This window comes from Microchirus variegatus (assembly GCF_963457635.1).
Source record: "Microchirus variegatus genome assembly, chromosome: 5".
NCBI lineage: Eukaryota > Metazoa > Chordata > Actinopteri > Pleuronectiformes > Soleidae > Microchirus > Microchirus variegatus.
In genome coordinates this window covers 3,908,910-3,922,769 of record NC_139806.1, presented here as the reverse complement: position 1 = coordinate 3,922,769, position 13,860 = coordinate 3,908,910, and the positions used below count along the sequence as shown (strand labels likewise).

Sequence of the window (13,860 nt, the reverse complement as noted above, 5' to 3'; positions counted from 1 at the left end):
TACAAAGTGCTCTGCGCTGCAGATATTACCGTCTAATCTGTCAGAACCAACAGAAAGAGAGAGGTGAAGATTGAAACAGACACATAAAAGATGCCTCGTCTGGGAACATTTAAACGGCGAATTCCCTGCAGGCAGGTGTTAAAGAGGGAGGGAAGAAAGATGGGGAAATGAAAAGAGATGAAACAGAAGTAGCAAAAAAAAAGAAGAAGACGAAGAAGAAGCTCAATGCCTGAAAAAGAAAATGAAGTAAATGGGGTCAAAATGCTCGTTTTCCTTGTACGAGGAAAAGCCAAGACTGAAAAGGAGGGGAAAAACGATGTCGATGCCAGGACGACTGGCATCACCGTCCTCCACATCCTCCAGCCAAAGGAGAATGAAATGTTTAAATTTCCTCTGCGGGACGACCTTGACTTGGCTGCGAGTGGGATTACATTTCAGAGGAGAAGGGAAGACGTTCAAGTGTCAGGAATGATTTTAAAACACTGAACTACAGACGTGCGGGGGTTGGGGGGGGGGGTGGCTATAATGCATAATGGATCACAACTTGCCTTTGCTTATGTGTATTTCAGATCACAGGTGAAGGAGAAGGGCTCGTGGGTGGGTATTGAAAACCTGGAACACCCTGCATTTAAGAATACTTTCAAAGCATACAGCCAACTAAGTGGAAAATGAAGTGCAATAAAGTTGTATTATTGTGTTCTTTTCCAATCCAGAAGTGTCCACTCTCCTGGTTTTGTCCACACCACCGACTCAAAGCGTCCAGAATGGAAAGACATGCATGTTTTGTGTCAACCACGGTGCATGAGGTGTATGATCCGATCCAGTGTCGGCATCGGGTTCCGATACAGACGTAATTGACAGATAGGACATTTCCGATTCTATAACTAAAAATGTCCGATCAGATACATCTGTGCTTTAACGTGTGCTGAAGTGTCTCCACAAGTGATTCTGAGGAACTGAGGCAGAATGATGCATGACTCCGTTCCAGAAATCCATTCCACATTTTACAGTTAAGCTAACCAGGAAAATCAGCTCCAAAACGGGTTCCACCTGGAACCATTTTAAAAGCCTTTATTCAGGAAAGGGGTTTTAAAGGGTTCTCTGGATCAAAATGGTTCTTACAGGAACCATCAGTGTTACCAAGAACGCTTGAAAAACCCTTTTTTTTGGGGGGGAAAGGGTTTTTCAGAAGCAAATGGTTCCAGGTAGAACCTCAGCCCTTGTAGAAGAACCCTTTTGGAACCCTATTTCTAAGAGTGTTTAAGGTAGTAAGTGTTATTTCCAATAATAAACAGGCACATGAGTTAACAGAAGATGATAAATCGCTGTACGATCGAGGATAAATTCACAAATATGCTCTTCAGGTTGAACGGTTTGGAAATAAAGACCAGAGAGTCGAGGTTTGAGATGGTTTGGTCCAAAACAGACGAGGACAAGAGGAAAAAGATTCACAAATATAAACAAAACAAAAGTGATCTGCTCTATTTCCGTCTATAATCGTCTGGTGCCTGAAGAGGACAAGGACATTTATCAGATGACATCTCGTCCACACCTCCTCACTGTCTTCTCTGCTGCTCGTCTGCACATCTCCTCTGTTCCTCCTCCTCCTCCTCTTTGTCATAATGGTGTCTTCCTCTTTTTAATCTTCTCCTCTCACCTCCTCCACTGCCATCTCTCTCTCTCTCTCTTTACCCTCTTCACTTCTCATCATCATCATCTCACCAGCCCTCCTACATCATCCTTTTTCAGGAGCTCTAAACTTTATCCAGCTCCTCTGTCTTTGTCTTTTGTCTCATCACTTCATCATTCCCTCTCACCCTTTTCACCTTATTCTCTTGCCTTCTCGACTCTTACATCTTCTTTCTTTTTTTTTTTGGTCCTGACAGCAGGACTGGACTTTTCTGTCGATCCTTGATCTTATACTGGTTTTTCACACACAGACACAGACAGGAGAAGGAAAGTAGATCCAAAAACAAAGAGATGTCCTGTAGTTTAGAGCATATTTGTGCCTCATGTTCTACCTATGATATGATTTGGATGTCAGATCGGCAACAAGAAAACAATCGTTACCGATTTCCTTTTATGTAATAAAATGTGTAATTATATGTGTATGTATGTATATATATACATATATGTAAATATATATGTATTTATATACATGTATGAATGTATTTACATATAAACATACGTATATGTTTATACATATATGTGTATATACACACACCCACATATATATAAATGAATATATAAATACATATATATATATATACATACATACATATACATATATATATATACATGTATAAATATATATATATATACATATACATATACATATATATATATACATATACATATATATAACCCTACATATACATACACATATATATACATATATGTATACATATATATATATATAGATACATATATATATATATATAGATACATATATATATATATATCTATATATAGATATAGATATACATATACATATATATATCTATATCTATATACATATAGATATAGATATATAGCTATATATATCCATATAGCTATATCTATATATATATAGATATATATATACACATATATATATACACATATATAAACATACATATATGTATATATATACATATACATATATACATATACATACAAACATATATATACATACGTATATATATACATATATAACCCTAACCCTACATATACATACATATATATACATATCATACTAAAGTGGAAGAAGAAAGACATTTTTTAAAAAGTAGATAAAGTAGAGAAGCTCTGTGCTATATTCCAAAATTTAGAGAAAGTTTACTTGCTATTCAAATTTCTAACTGAGCTGAAAAAAACATTTCATGCAAATTATATGCAAAAAAAACCCCCAAAACATTGTTCTTATTCCTCAGAATAATCCATGTGCTTTTTGTAAAACAAAACCAAACAAAACACAGAGGTGGACGAGTTCTAGTTGCTGTGAACTTCCTGTTTAAATTTACTGTTATTTGCCTTCAATCATATTTCATGTCTGCTTTTTAAAAACTACTGTATAAACTAATTGTGATTGCCAAGAGAAAAAGGAAAAAAAAACAACAACAACAAAATCTGCATGAATAAACCATTACAGAACACCCCCGGGGATTATTAAAGCATTACTGATTCTGATTTATGTAACAGAACATTTTGTTTAAATACAAAACATGGCAATTATACACTGTGTGTGGCATAGTAGTCTCATTAGAGATTATACAATAGCATAAGCTGTTGACCTGCTTTATAAATAATGTACTGATTTTGTTCCTAATGGTTACAGGCAGCCATTTTATACAGGAAAAAAAAAAACATACTGTATACTCTGATTTTTGGGGCTTCTACTCTTCAGGTGTGAGTAAGAAGAGCGTAGCCTTGGCAGACGTGGTGTATAAGACTCAGTCCAACCTTCAGACCTAAAACTATGACAGAACATGTAGAATATTTATAGAGTACCATATAGCCTCGGGCTAAAAGCTCTCTGGATGACATTTTTCACCACAACACATTTCTCACTTCTGAGTGTGTTTCTTTTGTCTTCATAAGGAGACAACGGGCAGACTGGAAGGGAGATTCCACAAAATGGAGAAAAATACACTGAAAGACATATATATATATATATATACACACACACATATATATATATATAAATACATATATATACATATACACATACATATACACATATATAAATATACATATATACACACATACATATGTGCTTATGTGAAAGGGAGGTTCGACGAAATGGAGAAAAACACACTGAAAGACATATATATACACATACATATATATATACATACATATGTATATATATGTTTACATATGTATATATGTATACATATGTATACATATATACATACAGTATATGTATACATATGTGTATATATATGTATATGTATACATATGTGTATATATATGTATATGTATACATATATGTACATGTTTACATATATACACATATGTATACACATATATGTACATATGTATACACATATGTATACACATATATGTACATATATAAACATATATGTACACATATGTACATATATTTACATATATACACATATATACATATATACACATATATGTCCATATACACACACATATATGTACATATATGTACACATATACACATATATGTACACATATACACATATATGTACATATATACACATATACACATACATGTACATATATACACATACATGTACATATATACACATACATGTACATATACACACATATACACATACATGTACATATACACACATATACACATACATGTACATATACACACATATACACATACATGTACATATATACACATATATGTACATACATGTACATATATACAAATATATACATTTATATGTATACAAATATGCATATATATATACACATATATATATATATATACATACACACATATATATACATACACACATATATATACATACATACACATAGACATATATATACACATACACATACATACACTTATACATATATACACATATATGGTCATTATGTATGTGTTGCCCATTATAATCCAATCACATGAGGCATAAAATAAGCCCTGGGACGCCAGAAACTAATGTATGAATAATGGTCATAATTAAGAATGCATCTGGAGAAACATGGACGAGGAACAGGCAGCAAACTGTGCAATTCCCAGCCGGAGCAGGTGAAGCGTGTGTGGGTGTGAAGGGGTCACGGAGGTCATGGTCAGCTGTGGATTAATTCCACCATGTCTTTCTTGCTCATCCTCAGTCACTCGCTCTCACTCCTCCTCAACTGCTGCCTCTCTCCCCGGGGCCACACTCTCTCGCTCTCTCTCTCTGTCTCTGCTGCTGCTTCAGAGTTAAAATGACAGGGCCGTAATAGAATAAATAAGGTACCTATTTTTACCCCTGGCTGCTGCTGGCAGGGCGATCACACTTGAGCACGCTTTACCAGCGCCGGCGGAGACTCTGCGAAGAGCCGAGACACCTGACACACTGCAGGAGGCGGAGCAGAGGTGGAAGGAAAGAGGTCAGGTAATTGAGAGAGGAAGCAGAGCGAGCGAGGCCGGGGAGAAGAGAGAGACAAAGGAAGACGGCAGAGAGGAGAGGAAAAGGAAGTGGAGCGGAGGTGGAGACAAGAGCAGGAGATTCCCCTGTTTAATGCTCGGCTCGACTGCGCCGCTAAATTGGACTTATGTCTTTGTCCCTCGTACACAAACACTACAAGGACTGCACTGTTTCTGGTGCTGGTCGAGTCCCATCCTGAATCCTCCCACTACTCAATAAACTTTCATTCATTCATTCATTCATTAATTTTCGACCGCTTCTTCCTCCACATTAACAACATTTGTGGTTTGTGCTCTCGGGAAAAAAAAACTGTACCGTTTGTGAAAAAGCTGAGAAGTTGCCAGTCAAAACCAATACAGTCAGTGGTGTCAAACCGGCGGCCCGTGGGCCATATGCGGCCCCCCGGATCGATTACAATGGATTACACACGGCCCCCAATCTATTACATGTGGTTCCCCAATCAGCCCCCAAATCGATTACATGAGGCCCCCCAATCAAATACATATGGCCCCCCAATCGATTACATGCGCCCCCCCCCAATCGATTATGAGCGGCCCCCCAATCGATTACATGTAGGCGCCAAATCGGCACCCCAATCGATTACATATGGCCCCCCAATCTATTACACGCGGCCCCCAATCGGCCCTCCAATCGATTACATGCGGCCCCCCAATCAATTACATGTGGGCCCCAAATCGGAGCCCCAAATCGGCGCCCCAATCAATTACATATGGCCCCCCAATCGATCACGTGTCCCCCAATCGGCCCCCCAATCGATTACATGCAGCCTCACCACTTAATATCGTGTTTAAACACATAGATATTTTCTGGCCCTTTTATGGTTAAAATAAGACATTTTGAGGCTGAGGTGTTAAAAGGTTATTAATCTTGTGTGTTTTTACGATGGTCAAAGCCCAGAGGTGGAAGCTGTGGGACCCGTGAAGAGCATCAGGAGACCAGATCAGATCTAATTGAACATTTAAACACAATCCTTAATCCACTTTTAACTGCAGTACATTATATTTGAGAAATTCAGTAAGAAAACAAGTTTCAAAAGCTCACTAGACTTTGGTTATTTCCTGTAACCGTCGTCGCACACTCTGTTCTCTATTTGTTTCGTGGCAGACACACACTTTTTTAATAATTGTGTCTCCAATCTCACATGAGAGGAATTTTTTGTTGTTGTAATTTAATTTGACATTTTACAATCGAACAAGCGGCGTTTTGTCACCTTTAGGAGCGTTCGAAGCACACGTTTGGATTTTAATTGCCCGTCCAGGTGTTTTGACAGAACTTCCGAAAACACGTCGTTATTACGGAGATGTTTTCGAGCAAATACTCGTCAGTATTTTATGTGCGAGTTTGGGGTTTGTGAAGATAAACGTGGAGCGGAGCTGGGTTGGTGTTGGTGTAATTTAGGGCTTAAAAAAGCAGCGTTTTTTTGTTTTTTGTTTTTTTTTTATTTTAGAATTGGGACGAACTTGATTCAACATCTATTTTGATTCACTGGTATAGAAAAGACACAACAATCCAGCTGAAGTTTATGAAGTTGAAGACTTTGTTTTTCCCCGTCTCGTTTTTAATTGAATCTCCGTTCCATTAAGCTAAATTTTTTTTATTATGTGGTTGTTATTATGATCCAGACTTTCATTTTTAGTGTTTTGAAAGTGGCTTTCATTTCCATCTCATCTTCCATCCATGTTTTTATTTGAAGGTCTCATTTTAATTAACTCTTTTTTAAAGGTACACTTTCCTGCCTGTCTTTATATCGTCTATGTAAATTTGATTATGTAAAGCAAACATCAAAGTTTCTTCTTCTTTTTCTTCTTCTTCTTAATATTAATATTAATAACACTGGGGTTACAAACTTTTCAAACTGAATTAGGACTATTTTTGCACTGCTGAATCCAAAAAATTTAATCCATTTTTCTCAATCAGCTCAGGTTTTTATGCTTATTTGACTTTGAAAAACTAAACTGATTAAATTTTTGTGACATTATCAGCTGATTTTCGTTCATATTTCTCATCCAAAAAAGGTTTTAGGAGAAAAAAAGGAAGTTTTCTAACAGATTCCTGCACAAAAAAACAATTAGTCATAAGTTGACACATGTAAAATCGTCAGAATTTGTTTATTACAAGAAATATAATTGAATTGTTCATCATATGATGAGAAAATACCCGTACATGTAAACACAAACATATTTGTTAACTACAAATATGTAGCTAGAATCTACAAAGTTGACCTGATTGAGCAAAACCAATGGAATTTTTGGATTCAGCATCAAAATGATCCTAAATCAGCTAAAAAAAACAAAAAACTAAAACTTTTTTGGTGTTGACCAGTTTTTGCCCACACTTTAGTATCTGCCAAGTACCTCTGTGTCCTTCTTTCTTCTTTTGCTGAAACTGCTGGATATATTTAACATCATTGAGAACAATGGAGGGGAACTACGGTGGCCTTCACACGCCAGAAAGGATGTAGTTTGCAAAGTCAATTTGCACGAGAAAAAGCACTCTCTCTGTTCTGCTCTGGTGATTCGTCCACTCGGGTAAACTGCAAGTTTGGTCTAAATCCACTGTGTGTAATAATAATGCACTGTGATTTTTAAAGGACACGCGTCTCCACAGTCAGGCCTCCCTCACGTCCTTAACTTTCCCCCCTCGATCAAACGCGTTTTCCCGTTGAGACGCAGAGAGCAGAGAGTGTTTTTCTTGTGGCTTTCTCTTGTCTGATCTGTGGCGTGGTAATGGAGGTCATGTGCCTGACAATAGGAAACTCATATCACAGCCTCGTGCAGGGGGCGAAGAAAGTGCTATTAATCACCCAGACAAGAGATCTCTCGCTCTCCCTCTCTTTTTACTCGGTCCCCGACTATCATCACTATATCGTTTTTTTGTAAAAGACACGATACCATAGCTCATTACCCACTCTCTGTGTGTGTGTGTGTGTGTGTGTGTTGTTCCTAAGCAGCTTTGTCAGAACAGGAAATCATCTTCAATTACCTTTCACAGACTCCTGTGCTTCCTTCAGCCACTGAACTCCCGCTTTGCCGTCGATAATCGATGCAGGGAAGAAAAAAAAAACGCCACAAAATATCACCGCTCCAGGGACGGCGTTCATTGATTTTGTATTAAAGTGAAATTCTACGCTATAACAGAGTGGCTGCTTCTTGGGTGCAAGTCCAATCTTGTTGCTTGTTAGGCTTCAACAAAGCCTCCATTTGTTTTAAAAGCATTTTTGCGCTAACCCTAAATTTTGCGCGACCACGTGTAGGGTGGAGTAAGGGGAAATGCGATTTTGCCCTGATAATCAACCCTCAAAATGCAGTGAGCTCTGATGCAGGCTTAAAAAGAAGTGGAAGATGAAATTACCCATGATGCTTTGCGAATTCAGCGAGCCGGCCGATAGTTTTCAACAAAGATGGCGGCCACATCTGCCGAGGGACATTTTCGTTGCAATGTCCAATTGTGTTGGAATACGTTTGTTTGATAAACATCCAAAGGACCGTTGAGCTTTGAACACTAATGTTAGAAGTTAAGTGACAATTTATGAAAGCAGTTAGCTAACTAGCTAGCGAGCGGCTACCCGCCGAGCGCCCCGAGAGAGCATGCCCGCAGAGCTGCATGACGGGCAAACGCTCTCGAAGCACCCGGCAAACAGCCACCAGCTAGCTCTGCTACATCTGGGTAGTTTAGTCAGTGTTTGGATGTGTGTACCGGCGTTCACTTGAACGCGAATATCCCGGACACATTCGTGATATATCGTTTACGAGGACGGAGAAAAAAACGGCGTTGACGGAGAAAAGCAAACAGCTGGATCCGCCGGCATTTTTCCTGAATGAAAACAGCAGCACGCTCCACCGGTAGAACTGTCAACATGTGACGTAGGTTAGCACGTTCGCTACGCTAATTTGCATATAGTGGTGTCCCAATACCACTTCCCTCAATGAGGGGAATTTGCGGTTGAGGGCGCTCAAAACCAAGGGGAACCAGAAAAAAAGACTTGCATGATGTCATGAAACTGGAGTCCAGGCACCATTAACCAGTTAGCTCCGTTAGCTGCGTTAGCTCCTTTAGCGCCGTAAGCGCGCCTACAGTCAAACTGGAGCGTTCTTTGTATATTAAACGAAAACATGCGCGTACTGCGTGTGCGCCTCTGTTTTTAAAGTTCAGCGTTACTTTAGAGAGTCATTTTTACAACCGTGAGTCACGTAAACATGACGCCACGCGGCGTATTTTTCACAGAAACGCGCCGCGCGTTAACACTGGCGGCGCTAACCGACACTATCGTGCTAACGCGCCCAGCACTAGTCTCTTCATTCGCTTTAAAATCTGTCCATATTTGCTACGAAAGTGACTCGTATTCCCTGAAAAAACGAGCTTTAAAACAGCGTGGAGCAGCTTTGCTCCGGGGGCCAGTGGAGATTCAGAAAAGCACGGCCTCAGCGTCTTACTGAATGTGGAGGGAGGCTGCACTGGAGGGGCACATCCTGTATTTGGAGCAAAGGCTGAGGACATGGATCATTAAACTCTCCTGTGAGCTCATTACTCCCCTCCAAAAAGGCCAGGACGTTTTTCCAAGAAGCCAGGAAGAGATTAAGAAAGATGACTCTGATTTCAGCTTTTTTTTTTGTGCCAGTCGCAGAATCTATTTATTTCCCGGGAAATTGATGATCCCGGGCCACGTCTGAAACCGTTACCCACTTAGATCGAATCATTCCGGATCTTTCACCGAGCAACGTAATCACTGTCATCCGTGTTTGATGGGGGGGGGGGGGGATAAAGTCTGGATACATTTCACACCAGTTTGGACAATCACATTTTCAGTCCCGCACGGATACGAGTGTGTGTGTGTGTGTGTGTGTGTGTGTGTGTGTGTGTGTTTCTTCAACATGGACACTGATAATAGCCGTGGTAAAAAAAATGGCCTCCTATTGCTGTCGACATCTAACGCCATTAGTGACCAAGAAAAATGGTCATAATGGTTTATTTAATGGTCAATCTTGATTAACTGAATCCCGGGGTTATACTGAGTCCATTAGCTTCCTCCAACCCAATCCGCCGTCGTCAGTCCGCAGAGAGTAAATACGCGAGAAAACACGTTGACACTATGCACCGATTGCCATTTTTGGGTCCGATTACGATTTCCGATTTTTCAAGAAGTTTGACCTGCCGATACCGATTTTAGCCAATTCCAATTTCAATTTTTTAAACCACTTTTCAGCATACAGAAATATATATATTTTTGCATCTTTTCTCTTTAATAGAACATTTTAACATAGAAATACAATCAGTTAACATCTAATATCCAACTAAAAATACAAAAACGAATCACTATAAAATAGAAGTATATATAAAAATACAAAAACAATTGTCATGATACATTTGAACATGCTACCATGGAACATAATAACTTAAAGTGTGATTTTTGAACATATTACCACTATAAAATAGAACTAAATAATGCTGTGGAATATTCACACACATCTTAAAAGTGCAGTGTTATGGAACCATGTTGTTCACATCCAATATCCAACTAAAAATACAACAATGAATCACTACCTGTATGTGTAGTTTATTTAAGTTTAAACATATTTCACAACATAGTACCTACACACAAATAAGTAAATGACCTCTCTCTCTCTCTCTCTCTCCCTCTCTCTCTCTCTCTCTCTTTGTGTGTGTGTCTCTCTCTCCCGCCCCGTGCCAACAATGCCTCGCGCTCTCTGCGCACACAGGTTTAAATGACAAACAAACAAATGCTGAGTGCTGATCAAAAGTTTTGTGCAAGTGATTTAAGGCCCTTACTCTTGTCCCAAATATGACAGGCTTCGTTCAGTGATTGAAACAAGTATATAAACATTAATGAAACGTTTACATGCAGAGCGCTCACTCGCATAGCAGACAACAGCGGCGCAGCACCGCCACAGCGCTGCAGGTGCGCGGATGTTGTGTAATCAAATACACCGGTAGGGCCGTATATTAAAAATTCATATCATAACGGAACAAAAAACGGTATTCAGTGTGAACCGGTATACCATCCAGCCCTACACTCTACTACATGTGGTGCGTAGTCGCGTGCACATGTGTTGCTGATGCTGCGCGATGCGGGTGCATTTTGATCGGCTTATTAAAATCGGAATATTCTGACTGATCGGCCGGTCACCGATTTCGGCCGATCACGTGAAAATCGGCCGATTCCGATCACTGGCTGATTAATCGGTGCATCCCTAGTTGACACCGTATCTTACTTACCTTCATCAGTGGTCATGTCCAGCATTCTTATAGATTTCTTTGCCTTTACAGTATATATACGTATATATGTACATATACGTAATAGCAGGGATGTAACGATGCATCGTGAAGTGCGTGACGATTAGCACCGGTTGACAGAAAAAATGAATCGCCAAAAATCAACTGAAATCACCTGTGTGGCGGCATTTTGGATTCCCCGTATACACAAATACAACCGGCGAGAAATGGACAGACGAAACCAAAACGGCACGTAAATATCGCAAGAGACCGCCGACATATAGCGGCAACACGAGCAACACCCAGCAGCAAATTAGCCGCCACCGCATCGCGAAGCAACGTAACGTTACACCGCCTCGTGAGCTGCCAAACTATAAATACGTCATATCTTAACACACACAGCGCATGTTTAGACTCTAAATGGCCGATTTCTCGACAAATTATCTTAAAACTGACACAAAAAAGTGAGAAACGGCCACTGTTTCATTGTTATTCCGCTTCCACAGTCTTTCTCTCTCTCGGACGCCATTGCTCACTGTAGCCAAAAGCACAACAACCTTGCGCAGCGCCCCCTACGGATCGGGCGGGAAATTGCAGTGCGTATCCGTCATCACGACGGCTGGAGGTGTCTCCGTGGTTACGCAGTCGGAGAAGTATAATGTGGCCTTTACTTGTGAGAGTGTTTCTAAAGAAAGGAGATATTTTTCATTTATTTTGTGTAAAAGGCATGCGGTATAATACCGAATTATTTTAGTTTTTTGTGAGTATCCAACTTGAAACTAACTTCACAGATTAGCGTCAGTCGGTAAACTCGGACTTTCATCATTGGGCTAAAAATGCCAGGAAATGCATTCAATAACCCCGTCAAAAAATTAATGTTGCCATATTCAGGATACTGTTGACACAAGATAACAATTTAAACATTGTAATTTTTTGTGTTTTTCAGTGGGAAGTTGAACTGAAGGCTACACAGGCATCTGCAGAAAGGTGAACCGACACTGCACACTTTGCCTCGATGTAGCACGAAATGGTGTCAAGAAAGAAAGAAAGAAAAGAAAAAGAAACTTCACAGCTTCTAAAAAAGAAACTGACCTTTTTTTTTTTTCGATGGTGTTGAATCATTTAGCAGCGTCTGCAACTGGTGTGTCAGAGGCAGAAAATGAAGAGTAATGCACTTTTCATGAGGGTGGTCATCTTATGGCGTCTGTCAGCGGAGAGGTAAACGGCCAGTGAAAGGTGTGCAGCAGCAGCAGGGGTTGTCCTTGGACAGAGCAGTGGGGGGAAAAGGGAAAGAAAAGTGGCCTTGGCACCAAAGAAAGAGAGAAAGAAAATGACTCGGGATACTTTTAGAAGCATCGAGGTGAAATGGTGGGAAGAGACGGGCTATTACTTTTCCCTGCTTTGACCTGACTGAGCACAGGTAACCAACAAAACACCAGAAAAGATGGACGCCTGACACATGCTGGTGTTTATTTGATTGTTCTTTGTTGCGTTTGTTTAAATACAACGCTCCAACGACGGTCTACGGGATTTGGTGTAATTGCTCGAGACGGAGCCGATTATAGTACAAAGCCACGCTATGATCTGCTAACACATGGCTCGGCGTCTTCTTCTATAAACAGATGGTTATAAAACAACAACAACAACAACAACACTGCAGTTATCGCACTGTTATTGACTGTTTTTTAAATGTCGCAAAACAGACGCAGACGCGTTCGATCGGTGCAAATGAAAACAGCTGGAGAGCTCAAGCTGGGGAACGTGGACCACCAGTGGTACGCGAGCTTCCTCTGCTGGTACTTGGAGCTCTTTGTACACAGTATGTGACTGGAGTGCATAGAAAATGAGACAAATCACCAAATAATATTAAATTAAATTGTAAATAGTATGCTCCACGATGGTCTATGGGTGGTACACAAGCTTCCTCTACTGGTACTTGGAGCTCTGTATATATTATTATTCTTTAATTAAATAAAAATAATAATAAGTTCAGAGTCAAATTTCTAATTTCACGATACCAGCGACACACATGAATGTTTCATAAATGTGAAAAACAATCCTCCGGGCGACTATTAGGTTCATTTGATTTAATTTAACTTTTGAGTTATTTTGTTATCTTATATAAAATATGCAAAAAAAAAAAAAAAACAAGACAGAAAGACCTTGGCACTTAATTTGAAGACTCCATCTAAATCTAAAATCTCACTACATTATAGAGAGAAGAAAAATATGCACAAAAAGCAGCAGCTAATAAAAACATACGTTTGATTTAATGGATTGAGAGAAACTGCAGGACAAAGAGACACAGTTCTGTACACCGCCACCATCGAGATGAGATTAACGTGCATGGGTTTAATCCCTGTTTTAATCCCTCCAATTAAAGCCGAGTGTCGACCCTTTAATCCTCACATTTTGATTGTTTCATTTCAGATTCATTGCTGTGGTGGTGGTCTTTGTACAAGTATATGTTGACCTAACTGTACCTGTTTTTAATCTAGTGGCT

At 39.5% G+C, this 13,860-nt stretch overlaps 1 protein-coding gene across 1 annotated transcript in view; it reads right to left on the bottom strand.

The window, feature by feature from the left end:
* Positions 1 to 13,860, bottom strand: part of astn1 (astrotactin 1) — a gene marked incomplete at both ends in the record, with an annotated part of 401,060 nt that overhangs the window by 148,955 nt on the left and 238,245 nt on the right. The window lies entirely within an intron of this gene.